Source organism: Oryctolagus cuniculus, chromosome 12, assembly GCF_964237555.1.
Source record: "Oryctolagus cuniculus chromosome 12, mOryCun1.1, whole genome shotgun sequence".
Lineage (NCBI taxonomy): Eukaryota > Metazoa > Chordata > Mammalia > Lagomorpha > Leporidae > Oryctolagus > Oryctolagus cuniculus.
In genome coordinates, this window is record NC_091443.1 from 115,785,860 (window position 1) to 115,798,764 (window position 12,905).

General features: G+C 44.2%; 2 protein-coding genes across 2 annotated transcripts in view; both read left to right on the forward strand.

The window, feature by feature from the left end:
* Window positions 1-463: 463 nt before the first annotated feature.
* The window catches only part of LOC103347453 (zinc finger protein 585A-like), a 222,720-nt gene continuing 210,278 nt past the window's right edge, over window positions 464-12,905 (forward strand). Inside the window, exon 1 of the mRNA XM_070054810.1 lies at window positions 464-1,071. The gene's annotated coding sequence lies outside the window, so the exon portion shown is untranslated. The remainder of the gene's footprint in view (window positions 1,072-12,905) is intronic.
* Window positions 769-12,905, forward strand: part of LOC127490116 (zinc finger protein 717-like) — a 49,621-nt gene continuing 37,484 nt past the window's right edge. Inside the window, exon 1 of the mRNA XM_070054811.1 lies at window positions 769-1,075. The gene's annotated coding sequence lies outside the window, so the exon portion shown is untranslated. The remainder of the gene's footprint in view (window positions 1,076-12,905) is intronic.

Genomic DNA, 12,905 nt, shown 5'->3' on the forward strand with positions numbered 1-12,905 from the left:
TTCTTAAACCAATATTTCACTTTGGCCTTTAACCTAGACTTTTTTACCATACTTCCATGGGCAAATTTAATTCTTATCTCTTTCCACCTCAGCTTTCTCTTTGTAAATTGAGAATACGGTCTCCAGAATTAACCTGAGGTATAATTGATACAAAGTAAGGCATTTACTCTGTTAATCTGGCCCCTAGAAGATACTTGGCAATGTTAGTCCTGTATCCAGTTCTCTTTTTTTCTTTTTTTTTTTTTTTTTTTTTTGTACTTGGTGAATTAGAGGGTGGTGTAAAATACTTTGAAAAGAACCACAAATAAAAGACACAAGTAAAAATTGTATTCTCAAATCTAGATGTTAAACTGTGCCGTGTACACCTGTGCTGAGAGTTACATTGAAATCCTTGTCATGGGTTACTTGAGAGAAGCTGTGCAGGAATAAAGCAGCAGGGGATTTTCCTGAGAAACAGCGTGTGTGAGGGAACCGGGATTTGGGACTCAGCAGCAGTGGCTGTCACTTCTTAAGATTTTGTTCAAGAAAGGAAGAACAGCAGCTGACCCTCGAGATCTGGGGTGGGAAGGAAGGGAAGGAGGGATGGAAACAAAAGCAAACGCCCTCTGGTTCCCAGCCTGTCTCCACCCACCCCGTACTGAAGTCCTAGGAGAGGGCCAGTAAGTCTATCTAGGAATGCCCTGGCCTGGACTCCATTTCCCAGAGTCACCTGGTGCTCTAACGTTTTCCGTGCTCTGAGCGCCTGTGCGTGTGCATGTGGGAGAACGTACGCATGCGCGTGCCTTTCCCTGTGGCCCGGGGGTTGAGAACAGAGGAAGTTCATTTACTGATCAGAGTGTGCCCTGAGAGGCCGCACCGCTCCTTCTCCCACATTCCCTGGGGAGTCTTGCTCTGCAAGTGCAATTGCAGGCGGTTCGGGAGCACACACCCCAGACCTGCCGCCCGCTGCTTCTGTGCCTCTGCATCTGCCACCGTGGGCCCCAAGTTCCAGCGACTTCTCCTGTCCCACACTTTCCGCTTTGCTCTCCAGGTGTCCTGAAGAAAGGGGACGTGCTCCCGAGAGTTTCCACGGCAAGTATGGAGAACAGGAAGGGGCATCTATGCGTGTGTGGGAGAGGGTGGGTGCGATGGCGGGTAGCGGCTCCCAGACATTGATCACTTGGTTCTCAGTGATCCTGGGAGCGCCTCTGGCAGAGTCAAGGCTGGAACCCAGGTGTTGTGTCTCCCACCGCCGCTTCCCAGTCTCCCGATGCACGGCCAGTCCCACGGGCTGCCTCACTCAAATTCTCCTTACAGTACACTGGACGAGGAACGGCACCAGCAGGGCAGTTGAGAGCATGGCAAAGGAAGGAGTCCCATTCCCTAGATTTAAATTAGCCCAGTTCTCATTTAGGGTGGGTCAGAGAATGCCTTCTGGCTGGGCTTCCAGCAATACCCCATGATTGTTCCAGCTGGGTGGGGCCCAGTAGCCCCCAGGCTGGACCCTGTGGACACATCTGACAGCCAGGGCGCTATGAGTTTGGCTGTATTTCCCAGCGGCAATGTGAAGCTTGTGCAGTAGCTTAGTAGATTGATCTCTCCTCCGTGTTTAATTAACAGACTCTTTTTCAATCTGGAGCTTGAGGCCATGGAAATGTAGCTGATTTATTTTCCTGCTTTTCGATTTCTGTCTTCAACCCTTTTTTCTTATGTTATTAGGGATGTCAACTATTATTACCTGCTGCTAATCCCTTTGCAAAGTGAGAAGTGAACTGAAATTAATGCAAGTCTACCGTGTGAGTTAATAATGAGCTACTTTAATATGGATTTTCATAAAATGGAGAGCTATGAAGACATAAATACAGAAAAGTAGCAATTTTTCTCTTCTAGTTCTTTAAAGTGACTCAATGCTCCACCAAGCTGATTATCTTACAGTCCATATGGTTTTAATTAAGAGGGTCAGTTACTTTTTAATTTTTTTATTTATTTATTTGAAAGGCAGAGTTACAGAGAGGCAAAGGCACAGAGAGATAGAGAGGTCTCCCATCTGCTGGTTCACTCCCCAGATGGTCACAATGGCCAGAACTGCATGGAAGTCAGGAGCCAGGAAATTCTTCCAAGTCTCCCACACAGATGCAGGGGACCAAGCATTTGGGCCATCTTCCACTGTTTTCCCAGGCCATAGCAGAGAGTGGAGCAGCCAGGTCTCGAACCAGCACCCTTATGGTTTTACCTGCTCAGCCACACACCAGCTTCAAATTACTTTTCTTATTCTGAGTTCTGTGTTTAACCCCATGCCATTTTCAACATGGGAGGATATTAATGACAGATTTTCATAATGACTGTGGTCTATGGAAGCCTTTATACAAGGTGTTAATGTGAGGAGGGGTAAGGAAGAAAAGAGAAAATATGCTCCCCTCCCCCCACAGAGATAGTATACTATACTTTTACTATACACAGTATAGTAAAAGATGTGGCTTTGGGCTGGCACTGTGACTCAGTATGTTAATCCTCTGCCTGTGGTGCCAGCATCCCATATGGGCACCCGTTTGAGTCCCAGCTGCTCCTCCTCTGATCCATCTCTCTGCTATGTCCTGGGAAGGCATGTGGGGGGTCTCCATGTGGGAGACCCAGAAGAAGCTCCTGGCTCCTGGCTTTAGATTAATGCAGTTCTTCTGGCCATTTTGGCCAACTGGGGAGTGAACCAGCAGAAGGAAGACCTTTCTGTCTGTCTCAATATTTGTATTTCTACCTCTCAAATAAATAAATAAAACATCTTTAAAAAAAAAGAGACATGTGGCCCTAAAAACTATTGCTATAGACTAATTTTCAGTATAATGAAGTTATCACTTGATTAACTGAGTGGCTCATAGATTCTGTTAGAGTCCTGTTGTCACCAGATTATTAATCTGTGAAACTCATTTAGCATAGTAAGGTTGCCTAGGAAGTAAAAATAGAAAGTGAATCCTGGATAGAGGTTGTTAGGGTAACAACATCTTCCTCTGAAACCCAGTGTGTTTTTGAACTTTTCTCCCATGTACTCCCTATCACAGTGCTTGCGAGTGGACAAGCAGTTACGTGTTTCTGCTGAAAAGAGCTGCTTCACACCCAGGAAACAACTGTAAGACACTTTCTCAGCAACTATGTTGTGTGTACATTAATATGAACTTGAAAGGGCCGGCGCCGCGGCTCACTAGGCTAATCTTCCACCTAGCGGCGCTGGCACACCGGGTTCTAGTCCCGGTCGGGGTGCCCTATTCTGTCCCGGTTGCCCCTCTTCCAGGCCAGCCCTGTGCTGTGGCCAGGGAGTGCAGTGGAGGATGGCCCAAGTGCTTGGGCCCTGTACCCCATGGGAGACCAGGAAAAGCACCTGGCTCCTGGCTCCTGCCATCGGATCAGCGCGGTGCGTTGGCCACAGTGCGCCGGCCACAGCAGCCATTGGAGGGTGAACCAATGGCAAAAGGAAGACCTTTCTCTCTGTCTCTCTCTCTCACTGTCCATTCTGCCTGTCAAAAAAAAAAAAAAAATATGAACTTGAAAACAGCCAAGAACAGGATTCCTGGACTACTCAGGCTAACTCACTGTCCTTGGCACATCATTCCCTGCTCTGCTATAAGTTTCTGGCAAGTTAGGAGAGATATGTTTCACACAAGAGACATAATCTGGTAATGTAGCAGTGATGTCTTTAAGGAAAGGTGGCATATGAGGAAGCAGTCTGATGGTGTCCATTCATTTTCCCATTTTTTTTTTCTGACAGGCAGAGTTAGACAGTGAGTGAGAGACAAACAGAAAGGTCTTCCTTCCATTGGTTCACCCCCCAAATGGTTGCTACGGCTGGCACGCTGCACTGATCCAAAGCCAGGAGCCAGGTGCTTCTCCTGGTTTCCCATGCGGGTGCAGGGCCCAAGCACTTGGGCATCCTCCACTGCCTTCCTGGGCCACAGCAGAAAGCTGGACTGGAAGAGGAGCAACTGGGACAGGACTGGCACCCCAACTGGGACTAGAACCTGGAGTACTGGCACCACAGGCAGAGGATTAGCCTAGTGAGCCATGGCTCCAGCCCATTCATCTCCCCATTAATAACTTTCATTGATGTCTACCACAGGGTGGCAGAAGGCAATCATCCTTCTGAATTGCATCAAGCCAGGAGGATTCATCTACAGTTTATCTGAGCTTTCTTTGTATGAGGAAATAACCAAAATACTACATTGTATACAGGGTATTTTCTTTTAGATCAATTTTATTTACTTGAAAGGCAGATTTACAGAGAGATTGAAAGAGAGGTCTTCCATCTGTTGGTTCACTCCTCAAATGGCCACAATGACTTGGGCTGGGCCAGGTGAACCCAGGAGCTTGGAGCTTCTTCTGGTTCTCACACTTGATTTCAGGGGCCCAAACACTTGGGCCATCATCCTCTGCTTTCCCAGGTGAATTAGTAGGGAGCTATATTGGAAATGGAGCAGCCACGTCTTGAACCAGTGCCCATGTGGGGTGCTGGCACTGCCAGGGTCTGCTTAACTTACTATACCAGTCCCATGTGCATTTTTTCAATGGGGGAGGGGTTAATTTTTTTTCTAATATCACTCTCAAAATGAAGATTATAATGTGTAGTAGATGATGATTTTGGTTATATTTTGAGTTTCCTTAAATTTCTATATTTTTGAAGTTAATGAGTACTAGTAGTTATTTTTTTAAAAAGATTTATTTATTTTACTTGAAAGTCAGAGTTACAGAGAGGAGAGGCAGAGAGAGAGAAGTCTTCATCTGCTGGTTCACTCCCCAGTTGGCTTCAGTGGTCGGAGCTGTGCCGATCCAAAGCCAGGAGCCAGGAGCTTCTTCTGTGTAGTAGTTATGTTATGTTATCCTTGCTTTGGATAAACAAGCTCTCTCCCATCCCTCAGTTAAAATGCTTTTTAAAATAGGTTTATTTTGAGGGCTGGCATTGTGGCATGGCAGGTGAGGCTGCCACCTACAGTGCTGCCATCTCATATGGGTGCTTGTTTGAGATCCAGCTTTCTGCCGTGGCCTGGGAAAGCAGTGAAAGATGGCCCAAGTTCTTGGGTTCTGCACCCGCATGGGAGACCTGACAGAAGCTTCTGGCTCCTGGCTTCAAGTAAATCCAGCTCTGGCCATTGCAGCCATTTTCAGAGTGAATCAGTGCATGGAAGACTTTTCTCTGTGCCCTGACTCTCTGTAACTCTGCCTTTTAAATAAATAAATAAATTTTTACATGCTTCACCATGGAGCTGGCCCTAAGACCTAACAGGTTTTCTGGGTGCTTATCCTGGGGTTGGTTCACTTTGAGCACTAAGCACAGTTATTCTGTGTGACTGAATATTTCATGTTCCTTCTTATGGAAAAGTTTTTCTCATGTTCTGAGTGATTGGGCTACATATGCCCATAGTGGAAACTAAAACTTAATTTGGCATTTGAACATCCAGAGTGCCGAGTCCTGTAATCTTCTGAATTTAATCAGAAAATATGTTTTGAAACATTTGGTTTATGGGTAGGCAGGGCAGTTTTCCTGGATCCCTGTGAGAATTGATGAACTGATGGTGTGTTTCTACCCCATGTTATATTCTGAAATTTGCTTCCTTTTATTTTCTTAAAATAACTGTATTTGAAATTTGCTCCTGCCTTCTGAAATGTTTGTGCTTCTGTCCTCTTTGTAACCATGGACATGAGTAGACCTTTTCCTTCCCTTTATGATGCTACAAGAGCAATGGGACATTGTAGCTCTCTCCCCTGGCAGCACATCTCCCTCAGTACATCTCTTTGAGTTAGACCCTGGGTTAACTTGGCTGCACAAAAGGCATATACCTAAACCCAGTGTACCTAATGAATGAAAGTCATCATAAAGTCAATATGCCTTGTAAACCTCTCATCTCTTGTTTTGAAATGTGTTTTGAATGTGTCTTTTATGTCAGTGTCTGTAAGCCAGAGATTTCCCACTTAAGGCAGAAGGCTGCTGAGGGACAGCACAACTGTAGCTTTGCTCTGTTACTTTACTGTGGACACTCTCTCACCCTTTCTCTTTATTTTATTAAGATTTAAAATTTTTATTTTAAAGGCAGAGTTACAGAGAAAGAGGCAGAGACAGAAAGATGGGGATCTTGCATCTGCTGGTTCACTCAAGAGACTGCAATGAATAATGATGGCCCAGCCTGGAGATCCAACCCAGTGTCCCATGTTGGTGCAAGGACCCAAGTACTTGTGCCATCTTTTTCTGCTTCCCCAGTTGTGTTAGCAGGGAGCTGGATCAGAAGTGGAACAGCTGTGACTCAAACTGGCACTCATGGGGCTGGCATTGTGGCACAATGGGGAAAGCCACCACCTGCAATGCCAGCTTCCCAGATGAGCAGTAGTTCATGTCTCAGTTGCTCCACTTCTAAACTAGCTCCCTGCTGATGGCCTGAGAAAAGCAGCAGAGGATGACTCAAGTGTTTGGGCCATTGTAACCCATGTGTGAGACCCAGATGAAGTGCCTGGCTCCTGGTTTCTGTGTGGTTCAGCCCTGGCCATTGCAGCCATGTCAGATGGCAGATCTCTCTCTTTTTTAGCATTTATTTATTTGCAAGGCAGAGATAGAGAAAGGGAGAGAATGAGAAAGAGATTTTCCATCTGCTCGTCTACTCCCTAGATGGCTACAATGACCAGAACTGGGCCAGGCCCAAGCCAGGCACCAAGAGCTTCATTCAGGTCTCCCACTTGGGTGGCAAGGACCCAGGTATTGGGCCATCTTCTACTTTTCCAGGGCCATTGGAAGAGAGCTGGATCAGAAGTGGAGCAACCAGGACATGAACTGGTGCCTATACCAGATGCCAGTACTGTAGGCAGCAGCTTTACCTGCTAATCCACAATGCCATCCCATCTGACTCTCCCTCCTCTCTATAACTCTGAGTTTTTTTAAGATTTATTTTATTTATTTGACAGAGTTACTGATAGAGATAGAGACAGATAGAGAGGTCTTCAGTCTGCTGGATCACTCCCCAAATGGCCGCAGTGGCCAGATCTGAGCTGATCTGAAGCCAGGAGCCAGTAGCTCCTTCCAGATCTCCATGTGGATATATGGCCAAGGACTTGGGCCATACTGTGCCACTTTCCCAAGCACATTAGCAGGCAACTGGATTGGAAGTGGAGCAGCCAAGACCTGAACCAGGGACCATATGGAATGCAGCCCAGGGCCTCAATCAGCTGTGCCACAGCACTGGTCCCCAAAACTCTGAGTTTCAAATAAATCAATCTTTTTTAAAGGGTGGACACACATATTGGATCCCAGCATTTTATTTTGTGGTGGCTTAATCCACTGTGCCACAAAGCCAGCCCCACCCTTTATCCTTCTGATGACTGTGTGTCAAGATCTTGGTGATATCTGCTGAACAACTGTTGGTATTATGTTAAACTCTTCTGTTTTATTTTGGTTCTCATTTGTTGAGTTTATTTTGGCTGCCACTTTTGGGTAGCAAGCTGTGAAGTCATCAGTGGCTAAAGCTGCCATGTGTTAGGCTGGCATGGATTCTACTATTCCATTTCTTCAAATAGAAGTGGAAAATGAAATCCAGTGTCCCTCTCTCCCATCCCTCATTTAAAATGCTTTTTAAAATAGGCTTATTTTGAGGACTGGCATTGTGGCATGGCAGGTGAGGCTGCCACCTACAGTGCTGCCATCAAGCTTCCTTTCTTCTCACGTAACAGACCCAGCTGGTCTCTGTGTTTCTCATTTTAGCCCTAAACTATACCAGATTCCTAGAGCAGAAGGAAGCTTATTTTTCAAGGCAGAATTCATAGATGTGGTTGTCCATTCACCTCTGAGAATTAAAGCCGTCACTCTGCTTTTTGACTGGTTTTCAGTCTGTGGTGGTGCCCTCTCTCACAGGAAGACAGATTCCTCACATAAGAATACACCTAGGTGGAGAAAACTTTATGGAGTGGGTTTTCCAAAGTGAAACGGAATTCTGGCCTGGACATCCTTGAGATCATGATCAGCAGAGTGGGGAAATTCTTAGCTATGTCCATTCACATCCTTTCCTTTTTGTTCAATGTATTCCTCCCTTACATAGTGCTCTGTGCTCTCCTTCTGTTGCACACACATAAGGTGTGTCTGTGAGGCTGTTTGTGTACTGCTGCAGTATCTGGAGTTGCCTTTGTCTCCCTCTCTAATCAGAAACTCAGATGCAGAGTGAGGAGGGGACTGCCAGCCGGCCACACAGGGTTTGGGCCCCTTGCTCCTTTACTTTTCTTCAGTGCAGGAGCAGCCTTGAACAGAGTTGCACTGGGTAGTATTATTTCTTTTAGATTTGAGTGCTTGGACAGCAAAAGAAATAAATGTATTTTGCTTATAGAAAAGATTGAGGAGGCACTACATAAAGTCAGCAGCAACTTTCTTGTCTCCTGTTACATGTCAAGATGAGTCAGAATATTTAGGGCCATTTGTTAAATTTAAAAAAAAATAAAAATATTTATTTTTTGACAGGCAGAGTGGACAGTGAGAAAGAGAGACAGAGAAAAAGGTCTTCCTTTTTCCATTGGTTCACACCACAATGGCTCCTGTAGCCAGAGCACCGTGCTAATCCAAAGCCAGGAGCCAGGTGCTTCTCCTGGTCTCCCATACGAGTGCAGGGCCCAAGCACTTGGGCCATCCTCCACTGCACTCCTGGGCCACAGCAGAGAGCTGGACTGGAAGAGGAGCAACCAGGACAGAATCTGGTGCCCCGACCAGGGCTAGAACCTGGGGTGCCAGCACCGCAGGCAGAGGATTAGCCTGTTGAGCCACGGCGCCAGCCAATATTTATTTGAAAGGCAGAGTTACAAAGAGAGAGAGAGAGAGATATAAATCATTTATCCACTGTTTCACACCCCTAATGGCCACAGCAGCTGGGGTTGGAACTGGATTAAAGTCAGGAGCCAGTATCTTCTTCTTTTTTTTTTTTTTAACTTTTATTTAATGAATATAAATTTCCAAAGTACAGCTTATGGATTACAATGGCTTCCCCCCCATAACATCCCTCCCACCCAGGAGCCAGTATCTTCTTCCACATTTCCCATGTGGGAGTAGGAGCACAAGCACCATTCTTTGCAGCTTTCCTAGGCAGATGAAGGAGCTGGATCAGAAGTAGAGCTGCTGTGGCCCGGGAATACAGTGGAGGATGGCCCAAGTCCTTAGGCCCTGCACCCGCATGGGAGACCAGGAGAAGCACTTGGCTCCTGGCTTCAGATCAGCATGGTGCACTGGCTGCAGTGACTATTGGGGGGTGAACCAACTGAAAAGGAAGACCTTTCTCTCTGTCTCTCTCTGTCTACTCTGCCTGTTTAAAAAAAAAAAAAAAGAAAAAGAAGAAGTAGAGCAGGTGGGACATGAATTCATGCACAATATAGAATACCAGCATCACAGGCAACAGCTTTCCCACTATGCTATACCACCTTTTTTAAAATTTTTATTTATTTTATTTTATTTGAGTTACAGAGATGCAGAAGCAGAGAGAGAGGAAGAAAGGTCTTCCATCTTCTGGTTTACTCCCCAGATGGCTGCAATGGCTGGAGCTACCCTGAACTGAAGCCAAGAGCTGGGAGCCTCTTCCAGTTATCCCACATGTGTGCACGGGCCCAAGGACTTGGTTCATCTTCTACTGCTTCCCCAGTAGAAGAGAGCTGGATCAGAAATGGAGCAGCAGAGACTCAAAGCAGCACCCATAAGGGATGTCAGCAATGCAGGCAGCAGCTTTTCCTGCTAGGGCACAGTACCAGCGCCTCTATTGTCTGTTTTATGGAAATATATATTTATGGGATATTAGAAGGCCATTCAGGCACTCCCTACAAAACATTTTGAAATAATGATTGATAGCCTGCAAGACTGTTTCCAAAGGGAGAGAGCTGCAGGGACAGACAGGCAGTGATATTGAAAGGGTATGAGGAACAAAAGAAGATGGGAAGGTCAGAAGAAATCTTGAAAAGTATTCCAAAGGATAAAATAATAGGATACAGGTCATTTTTGCAGATTGCCAAAATTAACCACTTCTATTTTAAGGTTTTCCTTTTTTATTTAAATTAGAGATAATTTCTAACATAGTTTGTGATATACTTGACTAACTTTTCAGTTTTTTTCTTACAGATAAGATGTGCTTATAAGATGTAGAGGGGCTGGTACCTATATGGGCCGCAGTTCTAGCCTCAGCTGCTCCTCTTCTGATCTGGCTCTCAGCTATGGCCTGGGAAAACAGTAGAAGATGGCTCAAGTGCTTAGGCCCTTGTACCCAAGGGGGGACAGAAAAGAAGCTCTTGGCTTCAGATCAGTGCAGCTCCATCTGTTATAGCCATTTGCGGAGTGAACCAGCAGATAGAAGACCTTTATCTCTGTCTCTTCCTCTCACTGTCTATAATTTGACCTCTCAAATAAATAAATAAAATCTTAAAAAATAAAATATAGAGAAGCACTGTAATTAAATGCAATAGTATACTCCTAAATATGCAGTTAACATTAATTTTCTTTTTACATTTATTTAATGAATATAAATTTCCAAAGTACAGCTTCTGGATTGCATGGCTTCTCCCCCATAACTTCCCTCCCAACTGCAACCCTCCCCTCTCCCACTCCCTCTCCCCTTCCATTCACATCAAGATTCATTGTCAATTATCTTTATATACAGAAGATCAATTTAGTATATTTGAAGTAAAGATTTCAACAGTTTGCACCCACACAGAAACACAAAGTAAAAAATACTGTTTGAGTACTAGTTATAGCATTAAATCACAATGTACAGCACATTAAAGACAGAGATCCTACATGAGGAGTAAGTGCACAGTGACTCCTGTTATTGCCTTAACAAATTGACACTCTTGTTTATGGCATCAGTAATCACCCTAGGATCTATTCATGAGTTGTCAAGGCTATGGAAGCATTTTGAGTTCGCCAACTCTGATCATATTTAGACAAGGTAGTAGTCAAAGTGGAAGTTCTCTCCTCCCTTCACAGAAAGGTAGCTACTTCTTTGATGACCTGTTCTTTCCATTGGGATCTCACTCTCAGAGATCTTTTGTTTAGGTCCTCTTTTTTATTTATTTATTTTTTTTGCCAGAGTGTCTTGGCTTTCCATGCCTGAAATACTCTCATGGGCTTTTTAGCCAGATCCAAATGCCTTAAGGGCTGATTCTGAGGCCAGAGTGCTGTTTAGGACATCTGCCATTCTATGAGTCAGCTGTGTATCCTGCTTCTCATGTTGAATCATTCTTTCCCTTTTTTTTTATTCTATTGGTTAGTATTTTCAGACACTAGTCTTGTTTATGCTATCCCTTTGACTCGTAGTCCTATCAGTGTGATCAATTTTGAACAGCAATTGATCACTTGGACTAGTGATATGGCATTGGTATAGGCCACCTTGATTGGATTGAATTAGAATTCCCTGGCACATTTCTAACTCTACCATTTGGGGCAAGTCCAATTGAGCATGTCCCAAATTGTACATCTCTTCCCTCTCTTATTCCCACTCTTATATTTAACAGGGATCACTTTTCAGTTAAGTTTCAACACTTAAGAATAACTGTGTATTAATTACAGAATTCAACCAAAGTATTAAGTAGAACAACCAAAAATACTAAAAGGGATAAAGTATTAAATTGTACATCAACAGTCAGGGCAAAGGCTGATCAAGTCCCAGTTTCTCATAGTGTCCATTTCACTTCAACAGGTTTCCTTTTTGGTGCTTGGTTAGTTGTCACCGATCAGGGAGAACCTATGGTATTTGTCCCTTTGGGACTGGCTTATTTCACTCAGCATGATGTGTTCCAGATTCCTCCATTTTGTTGCAAATGATCAGATTTCATTGTTTTTGACTGCTGTATAGTATTCTATAGAGCACATGTCCCATAATTTCTTTATCCAGTCTACTGTTGATGGGCATTTAGGTTGACTCCAGGTCTTAGTTATTGTGAATTGAGCTGCAATAAACATTATGGTGTAGACATCTTTATTATTTGCCAATTTAATTTCCTTTGGGTAAATTCCAAGGAGTGGGATGGCTGGGTTGAATGGTAGGGTTATCTTCAGGTTTCTGAGGAATCTCCAGACTGACTTCCATAGTGGCTTGACCAGTTTGCATTCCCACCAACAGTGGGTTAGTGTCCCTTTTTCCCCACATCCTGGCCAGCATCTATTTTTGGTAGATTTCTGAATGTGAGCCATTCTAACTGGGGTGAGGTGAAACCTCATTGTGGTTTTGATGTGCATTTCCCTGATTGCTAGTGATCTTGAACATTTTTTCATGTGCCTGTTGGCCATTTGGATTTCCTCTTTTGAAAAATGTCTATTGAGGTCCTTGGCCCATCTCCTAAGTGTGTTGTTTGTTTTGTTGTTGTGGAGTTTCTTGATTTCTTTGTAGATTCTGGTTATTAACCCTTTATCTGTTGCATAATTTACAAATATCTTTTCCCATTCTGTCGGTTGCCTCTTCACTTTCCTGACTGTTAATTTTGCAGTACAGAAACTTCTCAATTCGATGTAATCCCAATTGTTAATTTTGGCTTCGACTGCCTGTGTCTCCAGGGCATTTTCCAAGAAGTCTTTGCCAGTGTCAGTATCTTACAGGGTTTCTCCAATGTTCTCTAATAATTTGATGGTGTCAGGTCATAGATTTAGGTCTTTAATCCATGTTGAGTGGATTTTTGTGTAAGGTGAAAGGTAGGGGTCTTGCTTCATGATTCTGCACGTGGAAATCCAGTTTTCCCAGCACCATTTATTGAATAGACTGTCCTTGCTCCAGGAATTGGTTTTAGATCCTTGACCAAATATAAGTTCGCTGTAGATGTTTGGGTTGATTTCAGATGTTTCAATTCTGTTCCAATGGTCTATCCATCTGTTTCTGTACCAGTACCATGCTGTTTTGATTACAACTGCCCTGTAGTATGTCCTGAAATCTGATATTGTGATGCCTATG